Source organism: Somniosus microcephalus, unplaced genomic scaffold (assembly GCF_052327205.1).
Source record: "Somniosus microcephalus isolate GS21.2 unplaced genomic scaffold, FLI_Smic_1.0 unresolved_chr1, whole genome shotgun sequence".
Classification (NCBI taxonomy): domain Eukaryota; kingdom Metazoa; phylum Chordata; class Chondrichthyes; order Squaliformes; family Somniosidae; genus Somniosus; species Somniosus microcephalus.
This window is the reverse complement of record NW_028225179.1, coordinates 126,659,774-126,679,906: the sequence shown is the minus strand read 5'-3', so window position 1 is coordinate 126,679,906 and position 20,133 is coordinate 126,659,774.

Here is a 20,133-nt window from a genome sequence, read left to right as displayed (position 1 = left end):
GGCTCACCATTGCACTGACCCAGTCTGATTCACAGCATAGTGGCTCCCCATTTTACTGACCCAGTCTGATTCACAGTATAGGGGCTCTCCATTGTACTGACCCAGGCTGATTCACAGTAGAGGGGCTCCCCATTGCACTGACCCAGTCTGATACACAGTATAGGGGCTCCCCACTGTATTGACCCAGTCTGATTCACAGTATAGGGGCTCCCCACTGTACTGACCCAGTCTGATTCACAGTATAGGGACTCCCCATTGTACTGACCCAGTCTGATTCACAGTATCAGGGCGCCCCATTTTACTGACCCAGTCTGATACACAGTATAGAGGCTCCCCATTGAACTGAATCCATCTGATTCACAGTATGGGGCTCCCCATTGTACTGACCCAGTCTGATTCACAGTATAGGCGCTCCCGATTGCACTGACCCAGTCTGATTCACCATATGGGAGCTCCCTGTTGTACTGACCCAGTCTGATTCACAGTATAGGGGCTCCCCATTGTACTGAACCAGCCTGATTCACAGTATTGGGGCTCCCCATTGTACTGACCCAGTCTGATTCACAATATAGGGGCTCCCCATTGCACTGACCCAGTCTGATTCACAGTATAGCGGCTCCTGATTGTACTGACCCAGTCTGATTCACAGTATAGGGGCTCCCCATTGTACTGACCCAGTCTGATTCACAATATAGGGGCTCCCCATTGTACTGACCCAGTCTGACTCACAGTTTAGGGGCTCTCCATTGACTGACCGAGTCTGATTCACAATATAGGGTCTCCCCATTGTACAGACCCAGTCTGACTCACAATATAGCAGCTCCCCATTGTACTGACCCAGTCTGATTCACAGAATAGGGGCCCCAGTGTCCTGACCCAGTCTGATTCACAATATAGGTGCTCCCCACTGTACTGACCCAGTCTGATTCACAGTATAGGGGCTCTCCATTGCACTGACCCAGTCTGATTCACAGTATAGGGGCTCCCCATTGTACTGACCCAGTCTGATTCACAGTATAGGGGCTCTCCATTGTACTGTCCCAGTCTGATTCACAGTACAGGAGCTCCCCATTGTACTGACCCAGTCTGATTCACAGTATAGGGGCTCCCCATTGAATTGAGCCAGTCTGATTCACAGTATAGTGGCTCCCCATTTTACTGACCCAGTCTGATTCACAGTATAGGGGCTCTCCATTGTACTGACCCAGTCTGATTCACAGTATACGGGCTCCCCATTTTACTGACCTAGGCTGATTCACAGTAGAGGGGCTCCCCATTGCACTGACCCAGTCTGATACACAGTATAGGGGCACCCCACTGTACTGACCCAGTCTGATTCACAGTATAGGGGCTCCCCACTGTACTGACCCAGTCTGATTCACAGTATAGGGACTCCCCATTGTACTGACCCAGTCTGATTCACAGTATCAGGGCGCCCCATTTTACTGACCCTGTCTGATACACAGTATAGAGGCTCCCCATTGAACTGAATCCATCTGATTCACAGTATGGGGCTCCCCATTGTACTGACCCAGTCTGATTCACAGTATAGGGGCTCCCGATTGCACTGACCCAGTCTGATTCACCATATGGGAGCTCCCTATTGTACTGACCCAGTCTGATTCACAGTATTGGGGCTCCCCATTGTACTGACCCAGTCTGATTCACAATATAGGGGCTCCCCATTGCACTGACCCAGTCTGATTCACAGTATAGCGGCTCCTGATTGTACTGACCCAGTCTGATTCACAGTATAGGGGCTCCCCATTGTACTGACCCAGTCTGATTCACAATATAGGGGCTCCCCATTGTACTGACCCAGTCTGACTCACAGTTTAGGGGCTCTCCATTGACTGACCGAGTCTGATTCACAATATAGGGGCTCCCCATTGTACAGACACAGTCTGACTCACAATATAGCGGCTCCCCATTGTACTGACCCAGTCTGATTCACAGAATAGGGGTCCCCAGTGTCCTGACCCAGTCTGATTCACAATATAGGTGCTCCCCACTGTACTGACCCAGTCTGATTCACAATATAGAGGCTCCCCATTGTACTAAGCCAGTCTGATTCACAGTATTGGGGCTCCCCATTGTACTGACCCAGTCTGATTCACAGTATAGGGGCTCCCCATTGTACTGACCCAGTCTGACTCACAGTATAGCGGCTCCCCATTGTACTGACCCAGTCTGATTCACAGCATAGAAGCTCTCAATTGTACTGACCAAGTCTGATTCACAGTATAGGGGATCCACATTGCACTGACCCAGTTTGATTCACAGTATAGCGGCTCCCATTGTACTGAGCAAATCTGATTCACAGCCTAGGAGGTCCCCCTTGTACTGAGCAAGTCTGATTCACAATTTCGGTGCTCCCCATTGTACTGACGCAGTCTGATTCACAATATAGAGGCTCCCCAATGTACTAACCCAGTCTGATTCACAGTATAGGGGCTCCCCATTGTACTGACCCAGTCTGATTCACAGTATAGGGGCTCCCCATTGTACTGACCCAGTCTGATTCACAGTATAGGGGCTCCCCATTGTACTGACTCAGTCTGCTTCACAGTATAAGGGCTCCCCATTGTACTGACCCAGTCTGATTCACAGTATAGGGGCTCTCTATTGTACTGACCCAGTTTGATTCACAGTATGGCGGCACCCCATTGTACTGACCGAGTCTGACTCACAGTTTAGGGGCTCCCGATTTGTACTGACCCAGTCTGAATCACACTATATGTGCTCTCCATTGTACTGACCTAGTCTGATTAACACTATAGCGGCTACCGATTTGTACTGACCCAGCCTGATTCACAGTATAGAAGCTCTCCATTGTACTGACCAAGTCCGATTCACAGTATAGGGGATCCACATTCTACTGACCCAGTCTGATTCACAATATAGAAGCTCTCCAGTCTACTGACCAAGTCTGATTCACAGTAAAGGGGCTCCCCATTGTACTGAGCAAGTCTGATTCACAGTATATGGGCTCCCCATTGTACTGACCCAGTCTGATTCACAGCATAAGGGGTCCCCATTGTACTGAGCAAGTCTGATTCACAGTATAGGGGCTCCCCATTGTACTGACCCAGTCTGATTCACAGTATAGGGTCTCCCCATTGTACTGACCCACTCTGATTCACAGCATAGGGGCTCCCCATTGTACTGACCTAGTCTGATTCACAGTGTAGGGGCTCCCCATTGTACTGACCCAGTCTGATTCACAGTATAGGGGCTCTCCATTGTACTGTCCCAGTCTGATTCACATTATACGGGCACCCCAGTATATTGTCCCAGTCTGATTCGCAGTGTGAGGGCTCTCCATTTCACTGACGCAGTCTGATTCACAGTATAGGGGCTCCCCATTTTACTGACCCATTCTGATTCACAGTATAGGGTTTCCCCATCGTACTGACCCAGTCTGATTCACAGTATAGGGGCTCCCCATTGTACTGACCCAGTCTGATTCACAGTATAGGGGCTCCCCATTGAAATGAATCCATCTGATTCACAGTATGTTGCTCCCCATTGTACTGACCCAGTCTAATTCACAGTATAGGGGCTCCCTATTGTACTCACCCAGTCTGATTCACAGTATAGGAGCTCCCTATTGTACTCACCCAGTCTGATTCACAGTATAGGAGCTCCCTATTGTACTGACGCAGTCTGATTTACAGTATAGGGGCTCCCCATTGTACTGACCCAGTCTGATTCACAGCATAGGGGCTCCCCATTGTACTGACCCAGTCTGATTCACAGCATAGGGGCTCCCCATTGTACTGACCTAGTCTGATTCACAGTATATGGTCTCCCCATTGTACTGACCCAGTCTGATTCACAGTATAGGGGCTCTCCATTTTACTGACCCAGTCTGATTCACAGTATAGGGGCTCCCCATTGTACTGACCCAGTCTGATTCACAGTATAGGGGCTCTCCATTGTACTGACCCAGTCTGATTCACAGTATTGGCACTCTCCATTGTACTGACCCAGTCTGATTCACAGTATAGGGGCTCTCCATTGTACTGACCCAGTCTGATTCACAGTATTGGCACTCTCCATTGTACTGTCCCAGTCTGATTCACAGTACAGGAGCTCCCCATTGTACTGACCCAGTCTGATTCACAGGATAGGGGCTCCCCATTGAATTTAGCCAGTCTGATTCACAGTATATGGGCTCTGCATTGTACTGACCCAATCTGATTCACAGTATAGTGGCTCCCCATTTTACTGACGCAGTCTGATTCACAGTATACGGGCTCTCCATTGTACTGACCCAGGCTGATTCACAGTAGAGGGGCTTCCCATTGCACTGACCCAGTCTGATACACAGTATAGGGGCTCCCCACTGTACTGACCCAGTCTGATTCACAGTATAGGGGCTCCCCACTGTACTGACCCAGTCTGATTCACAGTATAGGGACACCCCATTGTACTGACCCAGTCTGATTCACAGTATCAGGGCGCCCCATTGTACTGACCCAGTTTGATTCACAGTATAGAGGCTCCCCATTGAACTGAATCCATCTGATTCACAGTATGGGGCTCCCCATTGTACTGACCCAGTCTGATTCACAGTATAGGTGCTCCTGATTGCACTGACCCAGTCTGATTCACAATATGGGAGCTCCCTATTGTACTGACCCAGTCTGATTCACAGTATAGGGGCTCCCCATTGTACTGAACCAGCCTGATTCACAGTATTGGGGCTCCCCATTGTACTGACCCAGTCTGATTCACAATATAGGGGCTCCCCATTGCACTGACCCAGTCTGATTCACAGTATAGCGGCTCCTGATTGTACTGAACCAGTCTGATTCACAGTATAGGGGCTCCCCATTGTACGGACCCAGTCTGATTCACAATATAGGGGCTCCCCATTGTACTGACCCAGTCTGACTCACAGTTTAGGGGCTCTCCATTGACTGACCGAGTGTGATTCACAATATAGGGGCTCCCCATTGTACAGACCCAGTCTGACTCACAATATAGGGGTCCCCAGTGTCCTGACCCAGTCTGATTCACAATATAGGTGCTCCCCACTGTACTGACCCAGTCTGATTCACAATATAGAGGCTCCCCATTGTACTAAGCCAGTCTGATTCAGAGTATTGGGGCTCCTCATTGTAATGACCCAGCCTGATTCACAGTATAGGGGCTCTCTATTGTACTGACACAGTTTGATTCAAAGTATGGCGGCTCCGCATTGAACTGACCCAGTCTGACTCACAGTATAGCGGCTCCCCATTGTGCTGAGCAAATCTGATTCACAGCCTAGGAGGTTCCCCTTGTACTGAGCAAGTCTGATTCACAGCATAGGGGCTCCCCATTGTACTGACCCAGTCTGATTCACAGTATAGGGTCTTCCCATTGTACTGACCCACTCTGAATCACAGCATAGGGGCTCCCCATTGTACTGACCTCGTCTGATTCACAGTAAAGGGGCTCCCCATTGTACTGAACCAGTCTGATTCACAGTATAGGGGCTCTCCATTGTACTGTGCCAGTCTGATACACATTACAGGGGCCCCCCATTGTACTGACCCAGTCTGATTCACAGTATAGGGTTTCCCCACTGTACTGACCCAGTCTGATTCACATTATAGGGGCTCCCCATTGTACTGACCCAGTCTGATTCTCAGTATCGGGGCTCCCCATTGAACTGAATCCATCTGATTCACAGTATGTTGCTCCCCATTGTACTGACACAGTCTGATTAACAGTATAGGGTTTCCCCATTGAACTGGCCCAGTCTGATTCACAGTATAGTGGCTCCCCATTGTACTGACCCAGTCTGATTCACAGTATAGGGGCTCCCCATTGTACTGAACCAGCCTGATTCACAGTATTGGGGCTCCCCATTGTACTGACCCAGTCTGATTCACAGTATAGGGGCTCCCCATTGTACTGACCCAGTCTGATTCACAGTATATGGGCTCCCGATTGTACTGAACCAGCCTGATTCACTGTATTGGGGCTCCCCATTGTAATGACTCAGTCTGATTCACAGTATAGGGGCTCCCCATTGTACTGACCCAGTCTGATTCACAGTATAGGGGCTCCCCATTGTACTGACCCAGTCTGATTCACAGTATAGCGGCTCCTGATTGCACTGACCCAGTCTGATTCACAGTATAGGGGCTCCTCATTGTACTGACCCAGTCTGATTCACAATATAGGGGCTCCCCATTGTACTGACCCAGTCTGATTCACAGTATAGCGGCTCCTGATTGTACTGACCCAGTCTGATTCACAGTAAACGTGCTCCCCATTGTACTGACGCAGTCTGATTCACAATATAGAGCCTCCCCATTGTACTAACCCAATCTGATTCACAGTATAGTGGCTCCCCATTGTACTGACCCAGTCTCATTCACAGTATAGGGGCTCCCCATTGTACTGACCCAGTCTGATTCACAGTATAGGGGCTCCCCATTGTACTGACCCAGTCTGATTCACAGTATAGGGGCTCCCCATTGTAGTGACCCAGTCTGATTCACAGTACAGGAGCTCCCCATTGAACTGACCCAGTCTGATTCACAGTATAGGGGCCCTCTATTATACTGACCCAGTTTGATTCACAGTATGGCGGCTCCCCATTGTACTGGCCGAGTCTGACTCACAGTTTAGGGGCTCCCGATTTGTACTGACCCAGTCTGAATCACACTATATGTGCTCTCCATTGAACTGACCTTGTCTGATTCACAGTATAACGGCTACCGATTTGTACTGACCCAGTCTGATTCACAGTATAGAAGCTCTCCATTGTACTGGCCATGTCCGATTCACAGTATAGGGGATCCACATTGCACTGACCCAGTCTGATTCACAATATAGAAGCTCTCCATTGTACTGACCAAGTCTGATTCACAGTATAGGGGCTCCCCATTGTACTGAGCAAGTCTGATTCACAGTATAGGGGCTCCCTATTGTACTGACCCAGTCTGATTCACAGCATAGGGGTTCCCCATTGTACTGAGCAAGTCTGATTCACAGTATAGGGGCTCCCCATTGTACTGACCCAGTCTGATTCACAGTATAGGGTCTCCCCATTGTATTGACCCACTCTGATTCACAGCATAGGGACTCCCCATTGTACTGACCTAGTCTGATTCACAGTATAGGGGCTCCCCATTGTACTGACCCAGCCTGATGCACAGTACAGGGGCTCTACATTGTACTGTCCCAGTCTGATTCACATTATACGGGCACCTCAGTATATTGTCCCAGTCTGATTCGCAGTGTAAGGGCTCTCCATTTCACTGACGCAGTCTGATTCACAGTATAGGGGCTCCCCATTGCACTGACCCAGTCTGATTCACAGTATAGGGTTTCCCCATCGTACTGATCCAGTCTAATTCACATTTTAGGGCCTCCCCATTGTACTGACCCAGTCTGATTCAAAGTATAGGGGCTCCCCATTGTACTGACCCAGTCTGATACACAGTATCGGGGCTCCCCATTGAACTGAATCCATCTGATTCACAGTATGTTGCTCCCCATTGGACTGACCCAGTCTGATTCACAGTATAGGAGCTCCCTATTGTACTGACACAGTCTGATTCACAGTATAGGGTCTCCCCATTGAACTGGCACTGTCTGATTCACAGTGTAGGTGCTCCCCATTGTACTAACCCAGTCTGATTCACAGTATAGGGGCTCCCCATTGTACTGAACCAGCCTGATTCACAGTATTGGGGCTCCCCATTGTACTGACCCAGTCTGATTCACAGTATAGGGGCTCCCCATTGTACTGACCCAGTCTGAATCACAGTATAGGAGCTCCCTATTGTACTGACACAGTCTGATTCACAGTATAGGGTCTCCCCATTGAACTGGCACTGTCTGATTCACAGTGTAGGGGCTCCCCATTGTACTAACCCAGTCTGATTCACAGTATCGGGGCTCCCCATTGTACTGACCCTGTCTGATTCCCAACATAGGGGCTACCCATTGTACTGACCCAGTCTGATTCACAGTATAGGGGCTCCCCATTGTACTGACCCAGTCTGATTCACAATATAGAGGCTCCCCATTGTACTAACCCTGTCTGATTCGCAGTATAGGGGCTCCCCATTGTACTGACACAGTCTGATTCACAGTATAGGGGCTCCCCATTGTACTGACCCAGTCTGATTCACAGTATAGGGGCTCACCATTGTACTGACCCAGTCTGACTCACAGTATAGGGGCTCCCCATTGTACTGACCCAGTCTGATTCACAGTATAGGGGCTCCCGATTGTACTGAACCAGCCTGATTCACTGTATTGGGGCTCCCCATTGTACTGACCCAGTCTGATTCACAGTATAGGGGCTCCCCATTGCACTGACCCAGTCTGATTCACAGTATAGGGGCTCCCCATTGCACTGACCCAGTCTGATTCACAGTATAGGGGCTCCCCATTGTACTGACCCAGTCTGATTCACAGTATAGCGGCTCCTGATTGTACTGACCCAGTCTGATTCACAGTATAGGGGCTCTACATTGTACTGTCCCAGTCTGATTCACATTATACGGGCACCCCAGTATATTGTCCCAGTCTGATACACAGTGTAAGGGCTCTCCATTTCACTGACGCAGTCTGATTCACAGTATAGGGGCTCCCCATTGTACTGACCCAGGCTGATTCACAGTACAGGGTTTCCCCATCGTATTGACCCAGTCTAATTCACATTTTACGGGCTCCCCATTGCACTGACCCAGTCTGATTCACAGTATAGGGGCTCCCCATTGTACTGACCCAGTCTGATTCACAGTATAGGGGCTCCCCATTGAACTGAATCCATCTAATTCACAGTATGTTGCTCCCCATTGTACTGACCCAGTCTGATTCACAGTATAGGGGCTCCCCATTGCACTGAACCAGCCTGATTCACAGTATTGGGGCACCCCATTGTGCTGACCCAGTCTGATTCACAGTATAGGGGCTCCCCATTGTACTGACCCAGTCTGATTCACAGTATAGGGGCCCCCCATTGTACTGAACCAGCCTGATTCACAGTTTTGTGGCTCCCCATTGTACTGACCCAGTCTGATTCACAGTATAAGGGCTCCCCATTGTACTGACCCAGTCTGATTCACAGTATAGGGGCTCCCCATTGTACTGACCCAGTCTGATTCACAGTATTGGGGCTCCCCATTTTACTGACCCAGTCTGATTCACAGTATAGCGGCTCCTGATTGAACTGACCCAGTCTGATTCGCAGTATAGGGGCTCCCCATTGTACTGACCCAGTCTGATTCACAATATAGGGGCTCCCCATTGTACTGACCCAGTCTGATTCACAGTATAGCGGCTCCTGATTGAACTGACCCAGTCTGATTCACAGTATAGGGGCTCCCCATTGTACTGACCCAGTCTGATTCACAATATAGGGGCTCCCCATTGTACTGACCCAGTCTGACTCACAGTTTAGGGGCTCTCCATTGTACTGACCCAGTCTGATTCACAATATAGGGGCTCCCCATTGTACTGACCCAGTCTGACTCACAGTATAGGGGCTCCCCATTGCACTGACCCAGTCTGATTCACAGAATAGGGGCTCCCCAGTGTCCTGACCAAGTCTGATTCACAATATAGGGGCTCCCCATTGTACTGACGCTGTCTGATTCACAATATAGAGGCTCCCCATTGTACTAACCCAGTCTGATTCACAGTATAGGGGCTCCCCATTGTACTGACCCAGTCTGATTCACAGTATAGGGGCTCCCCATTGTACTGACCGAGTCTGATTCACAGTATAGGGGCTCCCCATTGTACTGACCCAGTCTGCTTCACAGTATAGCTGCTCCCCATTGTACTGACCCAGTCTGATTCACAGTAAAGGGGCTCTCTATTGTACTGACCCAGTTTGATTCACAGTATGGCGGCACCCCATTGTACTGTCCCAGTCTGATTCACAGTATAGAGGCTCCCCATTGTACTGACCCAGTCTGATTCACAGTATAGGGGCCCTCTATTATACTGACTCAGTTTGATTCACCGTATGGCGACTCCCCATTGTACTGACCGAGTCTGACTCACAGTTTAGGGGCTCCCGATTTGTACTGACCCAGTCTGAATCACACTATATGTGCTCTCCATTGTACTGACCTTGTCTGATTCACACTATAGCGGCTACCGATTTGTACTGACCCAGTCTGATTCACAGTATAGAAGCTCTCCATTGTACTGACCAAGTCCGATTCACAGTATAGGGGATCCACATTCTACTGACCCTGTCTGATACACAATATAGAAGCTCTCCAGTCTACTGAACAAGTCTGATTCACAGTAAAGGGGCTCACCATTGTACTGAGCAAGTCTGATTCACAGTATAGGGGCTCCCCATTGTACTGACCCAGTCTGATTCACAGTATAGGGGCTCTCCATTGTATTGAGCAAGTCTGATTCACAATATAGTGGCTCCCCATTGTACTGACCCAGTCTGATTCACAGTATAGGGTCTCCCCATTGTACTGACCCACTCTGATTCACAGCATAGGGGCTCCCCTTTGTACTAACCTAGTCTGATTCACAGTGTAGGGGCTCCCCATTGTACTGACCCAGTCTGATTCACAGTATAGGGGCTCTCCATTGTACTGTCCCAGTCTGATTCACATTATACGGGCATCCCAGTATATTGTCCCAGTCTGACTCGCAGTGTAAGGGCTCTCCATTTCACTGACGCAGTCTGATTCACAGTATAGGGGCTCCCCATTGTACTGACCCAGTCTGATTCACAGCATAGAAGCTCTCCATTGTACTGACCCAGTCTGATTCACAGTATAGGGTCTCCCCATTGAAATGGCCCTGTCTGATTCACAGTGTAGGGGCTCCCCATTGTACTAACCCAGTCTGATTCACAGTATAGGGGCTCCCCATTGTACTGAACCAGCCTGATTCACAGTATTGGGGCACCCCATTGTACTGACCCAGTCTGATTCACAGTATAGGGGATCCCCATTGTACTGACCCAGTCTGATTCACAGTATCGGGGCCCCCCATTGTACTGAACCAGCCTGATTCACAGTATTGGGGCTCCGCATTGTACTGACACAGTCTGATTCCCAACATAGGGGCTACCCATTGTACTGACCCAGTCTGATTCACAGTATAGCGGCTCCTGATTGTACTGACCCAGTCTGATTCACAGTATAGGGGCTCCCCATTGTACTGACCCAGTCTGACTCACAGTTTACGGGCTCTCCATTGTACTGACCCAGTGTGATTCACAATATAGGGGCTCCCCATTGTACTGACCCAGTCTGACTCACAGCATAGGGCTCCCCATTGTACTGACCCAGTCTGATTCACAGAATAGGGGCTCCCCAGTGACCTGACCTAGTCTGATTCACAATATAGGTGCTTCCCTTTGTACTGACCCAGTCTGATTCGCAATATAGAGGCTCCCCATTGTACTAACCCTGTCTGATTCGCAGTATAGGGGCTCCCCATTGTACTGACACAGTCTGATTCACAGTATAGGGGCTCCCCATTGTACTGACCCAGTCTGATTCACAGTATAGGGGCTCACCATTGTACTGACCCAGTCTGATTCACAGTATAGGGGCTCCCCATTGTACTGACCCAGTCTGATTCACAGTATAGGGGCTCCCGATTGTACTGAACCTGCCTGATTCACTGTATTGGGGCTCCCCATTGTACTGACACAGTCTGATTCACAGTATAGGGGCTCCCCATTGCACTGACTCAGTCTGATTCACAGGAAAGGGGCTCCCCATTGTACTGACCCAGTCTGATTCACAGTATAGGGGCTCCCCATTGTACTGACCCAGTCTGATTCACAGTATAGCGGCTCCTGATTGTACGGACCCAGTCTGATGCACAGTATAGGGGCTCTCCGTTGTACTGTCCCAGTCTGATTCACATTATATGGGCACCCCAGTATATGGTCCCAGTCTGATACGCAGTGTAAGGGCTCTCCATTTCACTGACGCAGTCTGATTCACAGTATAGGGGCTCCCCATTGTACTGACCCAGTCTGATTTACAGTACAGGGTTTCCCCATCGTATTGACCCAGTCTAATTCACATTTTACGGGCTCCCCATTGTACTGACCCAGTCTGATTCACAGTATAGGGGCTACCCATTGTACTGACCCAGTCTGATTCACAGTATAGGGGCTCCCCATTGAACTGACCCAGTCCGATTCACAGTATAGGAGCTCCCTATTGTACTGACACAGTCTGATTCACAGTATAGGGGCTCCCCATTGTACTGACCCAGTCTGATTCACAGTATAGGGTCTCCCCATTGTACTGGCCCTGTCTGATTCACAGTGTAGGGGCTCCCCATTGTACTGACCCAGTCTGATTCACAGTATAGGGGCTCCCCATTGCACTGATCCAGTCTGATTCACAGTATAGGGGCCCCCCATTGTACTGAACCAGCCTGATTCACAGTATTGTGGCTCCCTGTTGTACTGACCCAGTCTGATTCACAGTATAAGGGCTCCCCATTGTACTGACCCAGTCTGATTCACAGTATAGGGGCTCCCCATTGTACTGACCCAGCCTGATTCACAGTATTGGGGCTCCCCATTGTACTGACCCAGTCTGATTCACAATATAGGGGCTACCCATTGTACTGACCCAGTCTGATTCACAGTATAGCGGCTGCTGATTGAACTGACCCAGTCTGATTCACAGTATAGGGGCTCCCCATTGTACTGACCCAGTCTGATTCACAATATAGGGGCTCCCCATTGTACTGACCCAGTCTGACTCACAGTTTAGGGGCTCTCCATTGTACTGACCCAGTCTGATTCACAATATAGGGGCTCCCCATTGTACTGACCCAGTCTGACTCACAGTATAGGGGCTCCCCATTGCACTGACCCAGTCTGATTCACAGAATAGGGGCTCCCCAGTGTCCTGACCGAGTCTGATTCACAGTGTAGGGGCTCCCCATTGTACTGACCCAGTCTGATTCACAGTATAGGGGCTCCCCATTGTACTGACCCAGTCTGATTCACAGTATAGGGGCTCTCTATTGTATTGACCCAGTTTGATTCACAATATGGCGGCACCCCATTGTACTGACCGAGTCTGACTCACAGTGTAGGGGCTCCCGATTTGTACTGACCCAGTCTGAATCACACTATATGTGCTCTCCATTGTACTGACCTTGTCTGATTCACACTATAGCGGCTACCGATTTGTACTGACCCAGTCTGATTCACAGTATAGAAGCTCTCCATTGTACTGACCAAGTCCGATTCACAGTATAGGGGATCCACATTCTACTGACCCTGTCTGATACACAATATAGAAGCTCTCCAGTCTACTGAACAAGTCTGATTCACAGTAAAGGGGCTCCCCATTGTACTGAGCAAGTCTGATTCACAGTATAGGGGCTCCCCATTGTACTGACCCAGTCTGATTCACAGCATAGGGGTTCCTATTGTACTGACCTAGTCTGATTCACAGTGTAGGGGCTCCTCATTGTACTGACCCAGTCTGATTCACAGTATAGGGGCTCTCCATTGTACTGTCCCAGTCTGGTTCACATTATACGGGCACCCCAGTATATTGTCCCAGTCTGACTCGCAGTGTAAGGGCTCTCCATTTCACTGACGCAGTTTGATTCACAGTATAGGGGCTCCACATTGCACTGACCCAGTCTGAGTCAAAGTATACGGGCTCCCCATTGTATTGAGCAAGTCTGATTCACAGCCTAGGAGGTCCCCCTTGTACTGAGCAAGTCTGATTCACAGTATAGGGGCTCCCCATTGTACTGACCCAGTCTGATTCACAGTATAGGGGCTCTCCATTGTACTGTGCCAGTCTGATACACATTATAGGGGCCCCCCATTGTACTGACCCAGTCTGATTCACAGTATAGGGTTTCCCCACTGTACTGACCCAGTCTGATTCACAGTATGGGGGCTCCCCATTGTACTGACCCAGTCTGATTCTCAGTATAGGGGCTCCCCGTTGAACTGAATCCATCTGATTCACAGTATGTTGCTCCCCATTGTACTGACACAGTCTGATTCACAGTATAGGGGCTCCCCATTGTACTGACCCAGTCTGATTCACAGTATAGGGGCTCCCGATTGTACTGAACCAGCCTGATTCACTGTATTGGGGCTCCCCATTGCACTGACCCAGTCTGATTCACAGTATAGGGGCTCCCCATTGTACTGACCCAGTCTGATTCACAGTATAGGGGCGCCCCATTGTACTGACCCAGTCTGATTCACAGCATAGCGGCTCCTGATTGTACTGACCCAGTCTGATTCACAGCATAGGGGCTCCCCATTGTACTGACCCAGTCTGATTCACAATATAGGGGCTCCCCATTGTACTGACCCAGTCTGATTCACAGTATAGCGGCTCCTGATTGTACTGACACAGTCTGATTCACAGTATAGGTGCTCCCCATTGTACTGACGCAGTCTGATTCACAATATAGAGCCTCCCCATTGTACTAACCCAGTCTGATTCACAGTATAGGGGCTCCCCATTGTACTGACCCAGTCTCATTCACAGTATAGGGGCTCCCCATTGTACTGACCCAGTCTGATTCACAGTATAGGGGCTCCCCATTGTACTGACCCAGTCTGAATCACAGTATAGGGGCTCCCCATTGTACTGACCCAGTCTGATTCACAGTACAGGGGCTCCCCATTGAACTGACCCAGTCTGATTCACAGTATAGGGGACCTCTATTATACTGACCCAGTTTGATTCACAGTATGGCGGCTCCCCATTGTACTGACTGAGTCTGACTCACAGTTGAGGGGCTACCGATTTGTACTGACCCAGTCTGAATCACACTATATGTGCTCTCCATTGTACTGACCTAGTCTGATTCACAGTATAGGGGCTCTCCATTGTACTGACCCAGTCTGATTCACAATATAGGGGCTACCCATTGGACTGACCCAGTCTGAATCACACTATATGTGCTCTCCATTGTACTGACCTAGTCTGATTCACAGTATAGGGGCTCTCCATTGTACTGACCCAGTCTGATTCACAATATAGGGGCTACCCATTGGACTGACCCAGTCTGAATCACACTATATGTGCTCTCCATTGTACTGACCTAGTCTGATTCACAATATAGGTGGTTCCCTTTGTACTGACACAGTCTGATTCACAATAGAGAGGCTCCCCATTGTACTAACCCTGTCTTATTCGCAGTATAGGGGCTCCCCATTGTACTGACCCAGTCTGACTCACAGTATAGAGGCTACCCATTGTACTGACCCAGTCTGATTCACAGTATAGCGGCTCCTGATTGAACTGACCCAGTCTGATTCGCAGTATAGGGGCTCCCCATTGTACTGACCCAGTCTGATTCACAATATAGGGGCTCCCCATTGTACTGACCCAGTCTGATTCACAGTATAGAGGCTCCTGATTGAACTGACCCAGTCTGATTCACAGTATAGGGGCTCCCCATTGTACTGACCCAGTCTGATTCACAATATAGGGGCTCCCCATTGTACTGACCCAGTCTGACTCACAGTTTAGGGGCTCTCCATTGTACTGACCCAGTCTGATTAACAATATAGGGGCTCCCCATTGTACTGACCCAGTCTGACTCACAGTATAGGGGCTCCCCATTGCACTGACCCAGTCTGATTCACAGAATAGGGGCTCCCCAGTGTCCTGACCGAGTCTGATTCACAATATAGGGGCTCCCCATTGTACTGACGCAGTCTGATTCACAATATAGAGGCTCCCCATTGTACTAACCCAGTCTGATTCACAGTATAGGGGCTCCCCATTGTACTGACCCAGTCTGATTCACAGTATAGGGGCTCCCCATTGTACTGACCGAGTCTGATTCACAGTATAGGGGCTCCCCATTGTACTGACCCAGTCTGCTTCACAGTATAGCTGCTCCCCATTGTACTGACCCAGTCTGATTCACAGTAAAGGGGCTCTCTATTGTACTGACCCAGTTTGATTCACAGTATGGCGGCACCCCATTGTACTGTCCCAGTCTGATTCACAGTATAGAGGCTCCCCATTGTACTGACCCAGTCTGATTCACAGTATAGGGGCCCTCTATTATACTGACCCAGTTTGATTCACCGTATGGCGACTCCCCATTGTACTGACCGAGTCTGACTCACAGTTTAGGGGCTCCCGATTTGTACTGACCCAGTCTGAATCACACTATATGTGCTCTCCATTGTACTGACCTTGTCTGATTCACACTATAGCTGCTACCGATTTGTACTGACCCAGTCTGATTCACAGTATAGAAGCTCTCCATTGTACTGACCAAGTCCGATTCACAGTATAGGGGATCCACATTGTACTGAGCAAGTCTGATTCACAGTATAGGGGCTCCCCATTGTACTGACCCAGTCTGATTCACAGTATAGGGGCTCTCCATTGTACTGAGCAAGTCTGATTCACAATATAGGGGCTCCCCATTGTACTGACCCAGTCTGATTCACAGTATAGGGTCTCCCCATTGTACTGACCCACTCTGATTCACAGCATAGGGGCTCCCCATTGTACTAACCTAGTCTGATTCACAGTTTAGGGGCTCCCCATTGTACTGACCCAGTCTGATTCACAGTATAGGGGCTCTCCATTGTACTGTCCCAGTCTGATTCACATTATACGGGCATCCCAGTATATTGTCCCAGTCTGACTCGCAGTGTAAGGGCTCTCCATTTCACTGACGCAGTCTGATTCACAGTATAGGGGCTCCCCATTGTACTGACCCAGTCTGATTCACAGCATAGAAGCTCTCCATTGTACTGACCCAGTCTGATTCACAGTATAGGGTCTCCCCATTGAACTGGCCCTGTCTGATTCACAGTGTAGGGGCTCCCCATTGTACTAACCCAGTCTGATTCACAGTATAGGGGCTCCCCATTGTACTGAACCAGCCTGATTCACAGTATTGGGGCACCCCATTGTACTGACCCAGTCTGATTCACAGTATAGGGGCTCCCCATTGTACTGACCCAGTATGATTCACAGTATCGGGGCCCCCCATTGTACTGAACCAGCCTGATTCACAGTATTGGGGCTCCCCATTGTACTGACACAGTCTGATTCCCAAAATAGGGACTACCCATTGTACTGACCCAGTCTGATTCACAGTATAGCGGCTCCTGATTGTACTGACCCAGTCTGATTCACAGTATAGGGGCTCCCCATTGTACTGACCCAGTCTGATTCTCAATATAGTGGCTCCCCATTGTACTGACCCAGTCTGACTCACAGTTTACGGGCTCTCCATTGTACTGACCCAGTGTGATTCACAATATAGGGGCTCCCCATTGTACTGACCCAGTCTGACTCACAGCATAGGGGCTCCCCATTGTACTGACCCAGTCTGATTCACAGAATAGGGGCTCCCCAGTGACCTGACCTAGTCTGATTCACAATATAGGTGCTTCCCTTTGTACTGACCCAGTCTGATTCACAATATAGAGGCTCCCCATTGTACTAACCCTGTCTGATTCGCAGTATAGGGGCTCCCCATTGTACTGACCCAGTCTGATTCACAGTATAGGGGCTCACCATTGTACTGACCCAGTCTGATTCACAGTATAGGGGCTCCCCATTGTACTGACCCAGTCTGATTCACAGTATAGGGGCTCCCCATTGTACTGACCCAGTCTGATTCACAGTATAGGGGCTCCCGATTGTACTGACTCAGTCTGATTCACTGTATTGGGGCTCCCCATTGTACTGACCCAGTCTGATTCACAGTATAGGGGCTCCCCATTGCACTGACTCAGTCTGATTCACAGTATAGGGGCTCCCCATTGTACTGACCCAGTCTGATTCACAGTATAGGGGCTCCCCATTGTACTGACCCAGTCTGATTCACAGTTTCGCGGCTCCTGATTGTACTGTCCCAGTCTGATTCACATTATACGGGCACCCCAGTATATGGTCCCAGTCTGATACGCAGTGTAAGGGCTCTCCATTTCACTGACGCAGTCTGATTCACAGTATAGGGGCTCCCCATTGTACTGACCCAGTCTGATTCACAGTATAGGGTTTCCCCATCGTATTGACCCAGACTAATTCACATTTTACGGGCTCCCCATTGTACTGACCCAGTCTGATTCACAGTATAGGGGCTCCTCATTGTACTGACCCAGTCTGATTCACAGTATAGGGGCTCCCCATTGAACTGACCCAGTCCGATTCACAGTATAGGAGCTCCCTATTGTACTGACACAGTCTGATTCACAGTATAGGGGCTCCCCATTGTACTGACCCAGTCTGATTCACAGTATAGGGTCTCCCCATTGAACTGGCCCTGTCTGATTCACAGTGTAGGGGCTCCCCATTGTACTGACCCAGTCTGATTCACAGTATAGGGGCTCCCCATTGCACTGACCCAGTCTGATTCACAGGATAGGGGCCCCCCATTGTACTGAACCAGCCTGATTCACAGTATTGTGGCTCCCTGTTGTACTGACCCAGTCTGATTCACAGTATAAGGGCTCCCCATTGTACTGACCCAGTCTGATTCACAGTATAGGGGCTCCCCATTGTACTGACCCAGCCTGATTCACAGTATTGGGGCTCCCCATTGTACTGACCCAGTCTGATTCACAATATAGGGGCTACCCATTGTACTGACCCAGTCTGATTCACAGTATAGCGGCTCCTGATTGAACTGACCCAGTCTGATTCACAGTATAGGGGCTCCCCATTGTACTGACCCTGTCTGATTCACAATATAGGGGCTCCCCATTGTACTGACCCAGTCTGACTCACAGTATAGGGGCTCCCCATTGCACTGACCCAGTCTGATTCACAGAATAGGGGCTCCCCAGTGTCCTGACCGAGTCTGATTCACAGTGTAGGGGCTCCCCATTGTACTGACCCAGTCTGATTCACAGTATAGGGGCTCCCCATTGTACTGACCCAGTCTGATTCACAGTATAGGGGCTCCCCATTGTACTGACCCAGTCTGATTCACAGTATAGGGGCTCTCTATTGTACTGACCCAGTTTGATTCACAATATGGCGGCACCCCATTTTACTGACCGAGTCTGACTCACAGTGTAGGGGCTCCCGATTTGTACTGACCCAGTCTGAATCACACTATATGTGCTCTCCATTGTACTGACCTTGTCTGATTCACACTATAGCGGCTACCGATTTGTACTGACCCAGTCTGATTCACAGTATAGAAGCTCTCCATTGTACTGACCAAGTCCGATTCACAGTATAGGGGATCCACATTCTACTGACCCTGTCTGATACACAATATAGAAGCTCTCCAGTCTACTGAACAAGTCTGATTCACAGTAAAGGGGCTCCCCATTGTACTGAGCAAGTCTGATTCACAGTATAGGGGCTCCCCATTGTACTGACCCAGTCTGATTCACAGCATAGGGGTTCCTATTGTACTGACCTAGTCTGATTCACAGTGTAGGGGCTCCTCATTGTACTGACCCAGTCTGATTCACAGTATAGGGGCTCTCCATTGTACTGTCCCAGTCTGGTTCACATTATACGGGCACCCCAGTATATTGTCCGAGTCTGATTCGCAGTGTAAGGGCTCTCCATTTCTCTGACGCAGTCTGATTCACAGTATAGGGGCTCCACATTGCACTGACCCAGTCTGATTCAAAGTATACGGGCTCCCCATTGTACTGATCAAGTCTGATTCACAGCCTAGGAGGTCCCCCTTGTACTGAGCAAGTCTGATTCACAGTATAGGGGCTCCCAATTGTACTGACCCAGTCTGATTCACAGTATAGGGGCTCTCCATTGTACTGTGCCAGTCTGATACACATTATAGGGGCCCCCCATTGTACTGACCCAGTCTGATTCACAGTATAGGGTTTCCCCACTGTACTGACGCAGTCTGATTCACATTATAGGGGCCCCCCATTGCACTGACCCAGTCTGATTCACAGTATAGGGTTTCCCCACTGTACTGACCCAGTCTGATTCACAGTATAGGGGCTCCCCATTGTACTGACCCAGTCCGATTCACAGTATAGGGGCTCCCGATTGTACTGAACCAGCCTGATTCACTGTATTGGGGCTCCCCATTGTACTGACCCAGTCTGATTGACAGTATAGGGGCTCCCCATTGTACTGACCCAGTCTGATTCACAGTATAGGGGCTCCCCCTTGTACTGACCCAGTCTGATTCACAGTATAGCGGCTCCTG